Source organism: Schistocerca gregaria, unplaced genomic scaffold, assembly GCF_023897955.1.
Source record: "Schistocerca gregaria isolate iqSchGreg1 unplaced genomic scaffold, iqSchGreg1.2 ptg000333l, whole genome shotgun sequence".
Lineage (NCBI taxonomy): Eukaryota > Metazoa > Arthropoda > Insecta > Orthoptera > Acrididae > Schistocerca > Schistocerca gregaria.
In genome coordinates, this window is record NW_026061799.1 from 9,065,439 (window position 1) to 9,078,640 (window position 13,202).

The 13,202-nt window shown below is 27.2% G+C and overlaps 2 pseudogenes; one reads left to right on the forward strand and one right to left on the reverse strand.

Moving 5' to 3' along the window:
- The first annotated feature begins 2,090 nt into the window (after positions 1-2,090).
- On the forward strand, positions 2,091-2,993 carry LOC126306424 (NADH-ubiquinone oxidoreductase chain 5-like; annotated as a pseudogene).
- A 988-nt stretch (positions 2,994-3,981) lies between these two features.
- LOC126306398 (NADH-ubiquinone oxidoreductase chain 5-like) lies at positions 3,982-12,440 on the reverse strand (annotated as a pseudogene).
- Between the last annotated feature and the right edge of the window lie 762 nt (positions 12,441-13,202).

Below are 13,202 nucleotides of genomic sequence, written 5' to 3' on the forward strand. Positions count from 1 at the left end.
ATATTATTTTGGTATTGATTATTTTTCTTTTAGTTTAATTTTACTTAGGTTTTGGATTTGTTCTTTAATAATCACTGCTAGTGGTTCAGTTTATTTAAGTTCATGTCATTCTAATTTTTTTTGTTTTTATGGTTTTGATTTTAATAATTATGCTTTATTGTTCATTTGCTAGATTAAGTCTTCTTTCTTTTTATATTTTTTTTGAGGCTAGATTAGTTCCTACTTTACTTTTAATTTTGGGTTGGGGTTATCAACCTGAGCGTTTGCAGGCTGGTGTTTATTTAATTTTTTATACTTTGGTTGCTAGATTACCTTTATTATTAGTTTTATTTAAGGTTTATGATTTTTCTAATACTTTATATTTTCCTTTATTGGTTGATTTTGGTTCTTATTATTTTATGTTTTATGTATTTATAATTTTGGCTTTTTAGTTAAGATACCTATGTTTTTGGTTCATTTATGACTTCCTAAGGCTCATGTAGAGGCCCCTATTTCAGGTAGAATAATTCTTGCTGGTGTTTTATTAAAGTTAGGTGGTTATGGTATTTTTCGTGTTATAAAGGTTATTTCTTATTTGGGTTTAAAGTTTAATTATTTTTGATTGTCTTTAGGTTTATCTGGGGGTGTTATTGTAAGATTTATTTGTTTTCGTCAGGTTGATTTAAAGTCTTTAATTGCATATTCTTCTGTTGCTCATATAAGAATGGTTATTGGTGGATTGATGACTATGAATTGATGAGGTTGTGTAGGTTCTCTTTCTCTAATGGTTGGTCATGGTTTACGTTCTTCTGGTTTATTTTGTTTATCTAATATTATTTATGAACGTTTAGGTAGACGAAGATTATTAATTAACAAGGGTATAATTAATTTGATGCCAAGAATGGCTTTATGATGATTTCTTTTAAGATCATCAAATATGGCTGCTCCTCCTTCTTTAAATTTGGTAGGTGAAATTAGATTATTAAATAGAATTATATCTTGATCTTCTTTTAGATTCTTTGCTTTGATTTTTTTATCTTTTTTTAGAGCTGTTTATACTTTGTATATATATTCTTATTCTCAGCATGGGAATTATTATTCTGGTGTTTATACTTGTTCTCTTGGTTATTTTCGTGAATATCATCTTTTACTTTTACATTGATTGCCTTTAAATATTCTCTGTTTAAAGGGTGAATATTTCTTTGTTTAGTTTGCTTAAGTATTTTAATTAAAAATATTGTTTTGTGGAATCAATGATATGAAGTTTTTCATCTTAGGCCATGAATTTATTTTCTATTTGTTCTTTGAGTTTTTTTTCTTTGTTTATTTCGAGAACTATAATTTTTATTTTAGGTATTTATTATTTAATAATTGATTATAGAGTTTTTGTTGAGTGAGAGCTTTTCAATTTAAATGGTTCTATAGTTGTTATAACTTTAATTTTGGATTGAATATCTCTTATTTTTATATCTTTTGTTATATATATTTCTTCTTTGGTTATTTATTATAGAGAGGATTATATATCTGGTGAAAAGAATATAAATCGTTTTATTATTATTGTTTTAATATTTATTCTTTCTATAGGTTTTTTAATTATTAGTCCTAATTTAATTAGAATTTTATTAGGTTGAGATGGTTTAGGTTTAGTTTCTTATTGTTTAGTTATTTATTATCAAAATGTAAAATCTTATAGTGCTGGTATATTAACTGCACTTTCTAATCGTATTGGTGATGTTGCTATTTTAATTTCTATTGCATGAATGTTAAATTTTGGTGGTTGAAATTATATTTATTATTATGATTTTATTTCTAATTCTTTTGAAATAAAGCTCATTACTATATTAATTGTTTTAGCAGCTATAACTAAGAGAGCTCAGATTCCTTTCTCTTCATGACTTCCTGCTGCTATAGCAGCTCCTACTCCTGTTTCTGCTTTAGTTCATTCTTCTACTCTTGTTACTGCTGGTGTTTATTTATTAATTCGTTTTAGACCAATATTGGATACTTATAATTGTGGTTGATTTTTACTTTTAATTGGTTGTATAACTATATTTATGGCTGGATTGGGCGCTAATTTTGAGTTTGATTTAAAGTAGATTATTGCTCTTTCTACTTTAAGACAACTTGGTTTAATAATAAGAATTTTGGCTATAGGTTATCCAAAGCTTGCATTTTTTCATTTATTGGCTCATGCTTTATTTAAGGCATTATTATTTATATGTGCAGGTTCAATAATTCATAATTTGAAGGATTCTCAGGATATTCGTTTTATAGGATCAATTGTTAATTTCATACCTTTAACTTCAGTTTGTTTTAATGTTTCTAGTTTATCTTTGTGTGGAATACCTTTTTTAGCGGGATTTTATTCAAAGGATTTAATTCTTGAGATGGTTTGTTTAAGATGAATTAATTGTTTAATTTTTTTTTCTTTATTTTTTTTCTACTGGTTTAACTGCTTCTTATTCTTTTCGTTTGTTTTATTATTCAATATCTGGTGATAATAATTTTTATTCTAGATTTTCTTTTGATGATAAGGGTTATTATATTTCATTTGGAATAATTGGTCTATTGTTTGTTGCTGTTTTTGGTGGTAGTCTTTTATCTTGATTAATTTTTCCTATTCCTCATGTGATTGCTTTACCTTATTATTTAAAGTTTTTAACTATTACAGTTGTTATTTTAGGTGCTTATTTAGGTTATCTTATTTCTAATTTTGATTTTTCTCATAATTTATTTTCTTTAAGTATACTTTCTTTTGTTAGATTTGCTGGTTCTATATGATTTATACCTTTTCTTTCAACTAAGTTTATTAGATATATTCCTTTAAAAATAGGTTATTATTCATCTAAGTCATTTGATTATGGTTGAGGTGAATTACTTGGTGGTCAAGGTTTATATAGATTATTTATTTATTTAATTGGTTATATTCAAGGTTGATATGATTCTAATTTCAAGATTTATCTTTTAACTTTTATTTTTTGAATATTTATTTTGGGAATATTGTTTTTCGTTTACTTAAATAGCTTATAATTAGAGCGTGACACTGAAGATGTTAAGGAAGTATTTTTACTTTTAAGTATTTATAAATATAGATATATTATTTTTACAGTGAAAATGTAATGTTTTATTTAAACTATATAAATTTTAGAAATGTTAACGGAGTTTAACCGCTAATATAAAAAGTTAGCAGCTTTCATATTGGCTTTACATTTCCTTAATTGGAACTATTATAGTTCAATTACATTATTAACAGTAATACGCCTCTTTTTGGCTTCAATTAATAAGAATAAAGGTTGGAACATACCAATCTTCCAGGTCGAAACTGACTGCAATATTTCGCTTCTTATTCTATTTAAGGTTGATTGATAATATCAATACTTTTTGAATGCAACCCAAATGTTATATTTAACTACAACCCTTTATTCTGCTCATTGTAATGCTCCTTGGTTTCATTCATGGTATAGTCCTCCTAATAGAACTAGAATAAAAAATATTGTTGATACTGTTCAGATTATAATGTCTGAAGTTTTAAAAATAATTACAATTGGTAGAATTAGTGCAATTTCTACATCAAAAATTAAAAAGATTACTGCGATTAGGAAGAATCGTATTGAGAATGGTATTCGTGCTGATCTTTTTGGATCAAACCCACATTCAAATGGTGATCTTTTTTCTCGATCATTAATTAATTTTTTTGATAGTGTTGTTGCCAGGATTATAACAATTATTGGAATAATAAATCTAATGAAAACTCTTGTTGATAGAATTAGAATTGTTTTTCTTGATTTATATCAAGCTTTCTGATTGGAAGTCAAATGTACTATTTATACTAGAAAAACAATTATCTACCTCATCAATAAATAGAGAAATATAAGAATAATCATACTACGTCTACGAAGTGTCAGTATCATGCTGCTGCTTCAAATCCAAAGTGATGTCTTGGTGAAAATTGATTTATTGAGTGTCGAAGTAGACATGTTGATAAAAAGATTGTTCCAATAATTACGTGTAAACCATGGAATCCTGTTGCAACAAAGAATGTTGATCCATAAACTGCATCTGCAATGGTAAAAGATGCTTCTCAATATTCATATGCTTGAAGTATTGTAAAGTATAGTCCTAATAACACTGTGAAGAATAATCCTTGTAGTGCTTGAGTATGATTAGATTCCATTAAACTATGATGTGCTCATGTTTCTGTTACTCCTGATGCTAAAAGAATAGCTGTATTAAGTAATGGAATTTGTATAGGGTTAAAGGGTTGAATTCCTATTGGATATAAATAATTATATTAATTATAATATTTTATATTTAAATTAATAATTTTATTTATTATATCCAATTATAATAATATTAAATATCAAATTACATATTATTATATATATTATATTATAATAACCTATTTTAAGCTAAAAACATAAGTAGCTATAATCCTAGGTAAATAATTGCATTAACATAATCAATTGATAATGGTAAGATGAACTTATAATACTTTAATTTCAATTAAATGTAATATATTAATATAAATTATTTATTATATATATATATATATAAAAAAAATAAAATGAGCAGGATAAATTAATCCTAATTAAACAAAATAATACATAAAAGAATTTCAAAAAAAAACTTTCGATTTATATATTAAATAAATGAAGTGCCTGATTAAAGGGTTACCTTGATAGGGTAAATAAAGTAAATAAAATTACCTTCATTAAAATTACATAAGATAGAATTAAACTACCTCCGTTAGTATCAAAAACTAACGTGCATCATACACCTTAATGTAAAAAGGTAAGCTAAACAAGCTAATGGGTTCATACCCCATTTATAGAGATATCAATCCTCTCCTTTTTAATGACCAACAACTCTACAAAACTTTTCTTCCTATCAACATTAATGATAGGAACGATCCTGTCCATTTCATCAAATTCCTGATTTGGGGTTTGAATAGGACTTGAGATCAACTTACTTTCATTTATTCCGCTCCTAACAAGAAATAAAAATATAATAATAAATGAATCATCAATTAAATATTTTATTGTCCAAGCAATAGCATCGACAATATTATTATTTTCAATTTTGCTGATTCAAATAAAATATCCCATGGGATGGGAAACAGAATTTATCCCATCAATAATAATTAGATCTAGACTATTATTAAAGATTGGAGCTGCACCTTTCCATTTCTGATTTCCAGAAGTTATAGGAGCATCAAGATGAAATAATTGTTTAACATTAATAACATGACAAAAAATCGCCCCAATAATGGTCTTATCTTATTGTATTCAATTAAGAACTTTTATTTGAACAATTATTATCTTAAGAATTATTATTGGGGCAATAGGAGGTTTAAATCAAACATCCTTACGACAACTTTTAGCATATTCATCAATCAGACATCTAGGTTGAATAATTAGATCATTAACAGTCAGAGAAAACATCTGAGAACTATACTTCATTATTTACTCACTATTAAGATTAATTATAGTTTTATTATTTAAGCAAATAAATTTATTTTTCATAAATCAAATTTAGTCAGCCGGAAATATAAAAACCGAAATTAAATTCATAATATTCTTATCTTTATTATCTTTAGGTGGACTACCACCATTCCTTGGATTCTTACCAAAATGAATTGTAATACAATCATTAATAGAAAACAATATAACAACTATTATAACTATTATAGTTGTATTAACTACAATTACACTCTACTACTATATACGTATTAGATTCTCAGCTCTAATTATATCATACACAGAAAATTCGTGATCTATAAAGAAAAAGTCCCAAAAATCAAGAATCATTCTTCCTATAACAGTAATAATTTCAACAATCGGATTGATTTCTTCATCAACCTTAATTTCATTATACTAAGGACTTAAGTTAATCAAACTAATAACCTTCAAAGTTATAATTAAAAGAATAATCTTTTAGGCCTTAGTAAAATTTTACACCTCTAGAATTGCAGTCTAGAATCATAATTGAATATAAGACCTAAATATGATAAGAGAGAAAACATCTCATAAGTAGATTTACAGTCTACCACCTAAAATTCAGCCATCTTACCGCAAAAATGATTATTCTCAACAAACCATAAGGACATTGGTACTTTATACTTCATATTTGGAGCATGAGCAGGAATAGTAGGAACATCAATAAGAATACTTATTCGTGCTGAACTTGGCCAACCCGGATCTCTAATTGGGGATGACCAGATTTATAATGTTATTATTACAGCTCACGCATTCGTAATAATTTTCTTTATAGTAATACCTATTATAATTGGTGGATTTGGTAATTGACTTGTTCCACTAATAATTGGTGCACCAGATATAGCATTTCCACGAATAAATAATATAAGTTTTTGATTACTACCACCTTCACTGACCCTTCTTCTTACATCTTCTATAGTAGATAATGGTGCTGGTACAGGATGAACAGTTTACCCTCCTCTAGCAGGAGCTATTGCACACGGGGGTGCATCTGTAGATCTAGCTATTTTTTCACTGCACTTAGCAGGTGTATCATCTATTCTTGGTGCAGTGAATTTCATTACAACAGCAATTAATATACGATCAGAAAGTATAACTTTAGATCAAACACCTTTATTTGTATGATCTGTAGCTATTACAGCATTACTTCTCCTTCTTTCACTTCCAGTTTTAGCAGGAGCTATTACTATATTATTAACAGATCGAAATTTAAATACATCATTCTTTGACCCTGCAGGAGGGGGTGACCCAATTCTATATCAACATCTATTTTGATTCTTTGGAAACCCAGAAGTTTATATTTTAATTCTACCGGGGTTCGGAATTATTTCACATATTGTATGTCAAGAAAGAGGAAAAATTGAATCATTTGGAACATTAGGTATAATTTATGCTATACTATCAATTGGACTAATAGGATTTATTGTATGAGCACATCATATATTTACAGTAGGAATGGATGTTGACACACGAGCATATTTTACATCAGCAACAATAATTATTGCTGTACCTACAGGAATTAAGGTATTTAGATGATTAGCTACATTATATGGAACTAAATTCAAGTTCAATCCACCATTATTATGAGCTCTAGGATTTATTTTCCTATTTACAATTGGTGGATTAACAGGATTAGTATTAGCAAATTCATCACTTCATATTGTATTACATGATACATATTATGTAGTAGCCCACTTTCATTATGTATTATCTATAGGAGCAGTATTTGCAATTATAGGAGGTGTCATTCAATGATATCCACTATTTACAGGATTAACTATAAATAATACATGATTAAAAATCCAATTTACAATTATATTCATTGGAGTAAATTTAACATTCTTTCCTCAACACTTCCTAGGATTAGCAGGAATACCTCGACGATACTCTGACTACCCAGACGCATATACATCATGAAACGTAATATCAAGAATTGGGTCTACAATTTCTATTGTAGGAATCATTATATTCATTGTAATTATATGAGAAAGAATGATTACAAACCGAGCAATTATATTTAGAGCTAACATAAGAAGATCAACAGAATGACTACAAAATAACCCTCCTGCAGAACATAGTTGCTCAGAATTACCATTAATCTCTAGATTCTAATATGGCAGATTAGTGCAGTAGATTTAAGCTCTACAAATAAAGGTTTGACCTTTTATTAGAAAATATTTATTATTGTCAACATGATCAAATTTATCTCTTCAAGATGGAGCTTCACCATTAATGGAGCAATTATCATTCTTTCATGATCATACTATGGTCATATTATTATTAATTACAGTAATTGTAGGTTATGCCCTAAGTTATATATTATTTATTGCCTATACTAACCGTAATATACTTCATGGACATTTAATTGAAACAATCTGAACAGCTTTACCAGCAATTACATTAATTTTTATTGCCCTTCCATCATTACGACTATTATATTTACTTGATGATTCAGTAGATGCAATAATTACAATTAAAACCATTGGACGACAATGATATTGAAGATATGAATATTCAGACTTCATAGATGTAGAATTTGACACTTATATAACACCAGAACAAGACCTAGAAAATGATGGATTCCGACTACTAGATGTAGATAACCGAACAATCCTACCAATAAATACAGAAGTACGAGTATTAACAAGAGCATCAGATGTTCTACACTCATGAGCAGTTCCTGCATTAGGGGTTAAAATTGATGCAACGCCAGGTCGGTTAAATCAAGGAACATTCACAATAAATCGACCTGGATTATTCTTTGGACAATGCTCAGAAATCTGTGGAGCAAACCACAGATTTATACCAATTGTAATTGAAAGAACTTCAGTAAATTTATTTATTAAGTGATTATCTAAGATAATTTAAGGAGTTAGTTAAAATAAATAACATTAGAGTGTCAATCTAAAGTAACTAAAAAAAATTAGTACACCTTGAAATTCATCAGATGACTGAAAGTAAGTAATGGTCTCTTAAACCAAATAATAGTAAATTAACGACTACTTCTGATGGGGAAATTATATCCAAATCCCTCAAATATCCCCTCTTATATGATTCTCACTATTCATTATATTTTCAGCTACATTAATCTTGTTTAATCAAATAAATTTCTTCTCATTTAAACCTAACCTTATTAAAAGAGCAGAAAAAGGAACAATTGAAATAAAAAACTTAAATTGAAAATGATAACAAATCTATTCTCAACATTTGACCCATCAACTAACATCTTTAATTTATCATTAAATTGAACTAGAACATTTCTAGGACTATTATTAATCCCATCACTATTTTGACTTACACCATCACGAATTAACATTATCTGAAATAAACTAAATTTAACCTTACATAATGAATTTAAAACACTTCTTGGACCAAAATCATTTAATGGAACAACATTCATTTTCATCTCAATTTTTATTATAATATTATTTAACAATTTCATAGGATTATTCCCTTATATTTTTACTAGAACAAGACATTTAGCATTAACATTTGCAATTGCCCTACCTATATGGCTAAGATTTATATTATTTGGATGAATTAACCATACTAATCATATATTTACACACCTTGTACCACAAGGTACACCGTCTGCATTAATATCATTTATAGTACTAATTGAAACAATTAGTAATGTTATTCGACCAGGTACATTAGCAGTACGGTTGGCAGCAAATATAATTGCAGGACACTTATTATTAACCTTATTAGGAAACACAGGACCATCTATAGCAATAAACTTAATCTCATTACTAATTATTGGTCAAATACTTCTATTAATTCTAGAATCAGCAGTAGCAATAATTCAAGCCTATGTTTTATCAATTCTAAGAACTCTATATTCTAGAGAAGTATATTAAACCTATGTTAACAACTCACTCAAACCACCCATTCCACTTAGTAGACTATAGACCTTGACCATTAACAGGAGCAATTGGAGCAATAGTCCTAGTATCAGGACTAGCAAAATGATTCCACCTATTTAATATTAACTTATTCATAATTGGATTTGGAATTACCCTACTAACTATAATTCAATGATGACGAGATGTAGTACGAGAAGGAACATATCAAGGATTACATACAGGATTTGTATCAATTGGATTACGATGAGGAATAATTTTATTTATTGCATCAGAGGTATTATTTTTCGTTTCTTTTTTTTGAGCATTCTTTAGAAGAAGATTAGCACCAACAATTGAACTAGGAATACTATGACCTCCAATAGGAATTCAACCCTTTAACCCTATACAAATTCCATTACTTAATACAGCTATTCTTTTAGCATCAGGAGTAACAGTAACATGAGCACATCATAGTTTAATGGAATCTAATCATACTCAAGCACTACAAGGATTATTCTTCACAGTGTTATTAGGACTATACTTTACAATACTTCAAGCATATGAATATTGAGAAGCACGTTTTACCATTGCAGATGCAGTTTATGGATCAACATTCTTTGTTGCAACAGGATTCCATGGTTTACACGTAATTATTGGAACAATCTTTTTATCAACATGTCTACTTCGACACTCAATAAATCAATTTTCACCAAGACATCACTTTGGATTTGAAGCAGCAGCATGATACTGACACTTCGTAGACGTAGTATGATTATTCTTATATATCTCTATTTATTGATGAGGTAGATAATTGTTTTTCTAGTATAAATAGTACATTTGACTTCCAATCAGAAAGCTTGATATAAATCAAGAAAAACAATTCTAATTCTATCAACAAGAGTTTTCATTAGATTTATTATTCCAATAATTGTTATAATCCTGGCAACAACACTATCAAAAAAATTAATTAATGATCGAGAAAAAAGATCACCATTTGAATGTGGGTTTGATCCAAAAAGATCAGCACGAATACCATTCTCAATACGATTCTTCCTAATCGCAGTAATCTTTTTAATTTTTGATGTAGAAATTGCACTAATTCTACCAATTGTAATTATTTTTAAAACTTCAGACATTATAATCTGAACAGTATCAACAATATTTTTTATTCTAGTTCTATTAGGAGGACTATACCATGAATGAAACCAAGGAGCATTACAATGAGCAGAATAAAGGGTTGTAGTTAAATATAACATTTGGGTTGCATTCAAAAAGTATTGATATTATCAATCAACCTTAAATAGAATAAGAAGCGAAATATTGCAGTCAGTTTCGACCTGGAAGATTGGTATGTACTACCCTTATTCTTATTAATTGAAGCCAAAAAGAGGCGTATTACTGTTAATAATATAATTGAACTATAATAGTTCCAATTAAGGAAATGTAAAGCCAATATGAAAGCTGCTAACTTTTTATATTAGCGGTTAAACTCCGTTAACATTTCTAAAATTTATATAATTTAAATAAAACATTACATTTTCACTGTAAAAATAATATATCTATATTTATAAATACTTAAAAGTAAAAATACTTCCTTAACATCTTCAGTGTCACGCTCTAATTATAAGCTATTTAAGTAAACGAAAAACAATATTACCAAAATAAATATTCAAAAAATAAAAGTTAAAAGATAAATCTTGAAATTAGAATCATATCAACCTTGAATATAACCAATTAAATAAATAAATAATCTATATAAACCTTGACCACCAAGTAATTCACCTCAACCATAATCAAATGACTTAGATGAATAATAACCTATTTTTAAAGGAATATATCTAATAAACTTAGTTGAAAGAAAAGGTATAAATCATATAGAACCAGCAAATCTAACAAAAGAAAGTATACTTAAAGAAAATAAATTATGAGAAAAATCAAAATTAGAAATAAGATAACCTAAATAAGCACCTAAAATAACAACTGTAATAGTTAAAAACTTTAAATAATAAGGTAAAGCAATCACATGAGGAATAGGAAAAATTAATCAAGATAAAAGACTACCACCAAAAACAGCAACAAACAATAGACCAATTATTCCAAATGAAATATAATAACCCTTATCATCAAAAGAAAATCTAGAATAAAAATTATTATCACCAGATATTGAATAATAAAACAAACGAAAAGAATAAGAAGCAGTTAAACCAGTAGAAAAAAAATAAAGAAAAAAATTAAACAATTAATTCATCTTAAACAAACCATCTCAAGAATTAAATCCTTTGAATAAAATCCCGCTAAAAAAGGTATTCCACACAAAGATAAACTAGAAACATTAAAACAAACTGAAGTTAAAGGTATGAAATTAACAATTGATCCTATAAAACGAATATCCTGAGAATCCTTCAAATTATGAATTATTGAACCTGCACATATAAATAATAATGCCTTAAATAAAGCATGAGCCAATAAATGAAAAAATGCAAGCTTTGGATAACCTATAGCCAAAATTCTTATTATTAAACCAAGTTGTCTTAAAGTAGAAAGAGCAATAATCTTCTTTAAATCAAACTCAAAAATAGCGCCCAATCCAGCCATAAATATAGTTATACAACCAATTAAAAGTAAAAATCAACCACAATTATAAGTATCCAATATTGGTCTAAAACGAATTAATAAATAAACACCAGCAGTAACAAGAGTAGAAGAATGAACTAAAGCAGAAACAGGAGTAGGAGCTGCTATAGCAGCAGGAAGTCATGAAGAGAAAGGAATCTGAGCTCTCTTAGTTATAGCTGCTAAAACAATTAATATAGTAATGAGCTTTATTTCAAAAGAATTAGAAATAAAATCATAATAATAAATATAATTTCAACCACCAAAATTTAACATTCATGCAATAGAAATTAAAATAGCAACATCACTAATACGATTAGAAAGTGCAGTTAATATACCAGCACTATAAGATTTTACATTTTGATAATAAATAACTAAACAAAAAGAAACTAAACCTAAACCATCTCAACCTAATAAAATTCTAATTAAATTAGGACTAATAATTAAAAAACCTATAGAAAGAATAAATATTAAAACAATAATAATAAAACGATTTATATTCTTTTCACCAGATATATAATCCTCTCTATAATAAATAACCAAAGAAGAAATATATATAACAAAAGATATAAAAATAAGAGATATTCAATCCAAAATTAAAGTTATAACAACTACAGAATCATTTAAATTGAAAAGCTCTCACTCAACAAAAACTCTATAATCAATTATTAAATAATAAATACCTAAAATAAAAATTATAGTTCTCGAAATAAACAAAGAAAAAAAACTCAAAGAACAAATAGAAAATATATTCACGGCCTAAGATGAAAAACTTCATATCATTGATTCCACAAAACAATTTTTTTAATTAAAATACTTAAGCAAACTAAACAAAGAAATATTCACCCTTTAAACAGAGAATATTTAAAGGCAATCAATGTAAAAGTAAAAGATGATATTCACGAAAATAACCAAGAGAACAAGTATAAACACCAGAATAATAATTCCCATGCTGAGAATAAGAATATATATACAAAGTATAAACAGCTCTAAAAAAAGATAAAAAAATCAAAGCAAAGAATCTAAAAGAAGATCAAGATATAATTCTATTTAATAATCTAATTTCACCTACCAAATTTAAAGAAGGAGGAGCAGCCATATTTGATGATCTTAAAAGAAATCATCATAAAGCCATTCTTGGCATCAAATTAATTATACCCTTGTTAATTAATAATCTTCGTCTACCTAAACGTTCATAAATAATATTAGATAAACAAAATAAACCAGAAGAACATAAACCATGACCAACCATTAGAGAAAGAGAACCTAC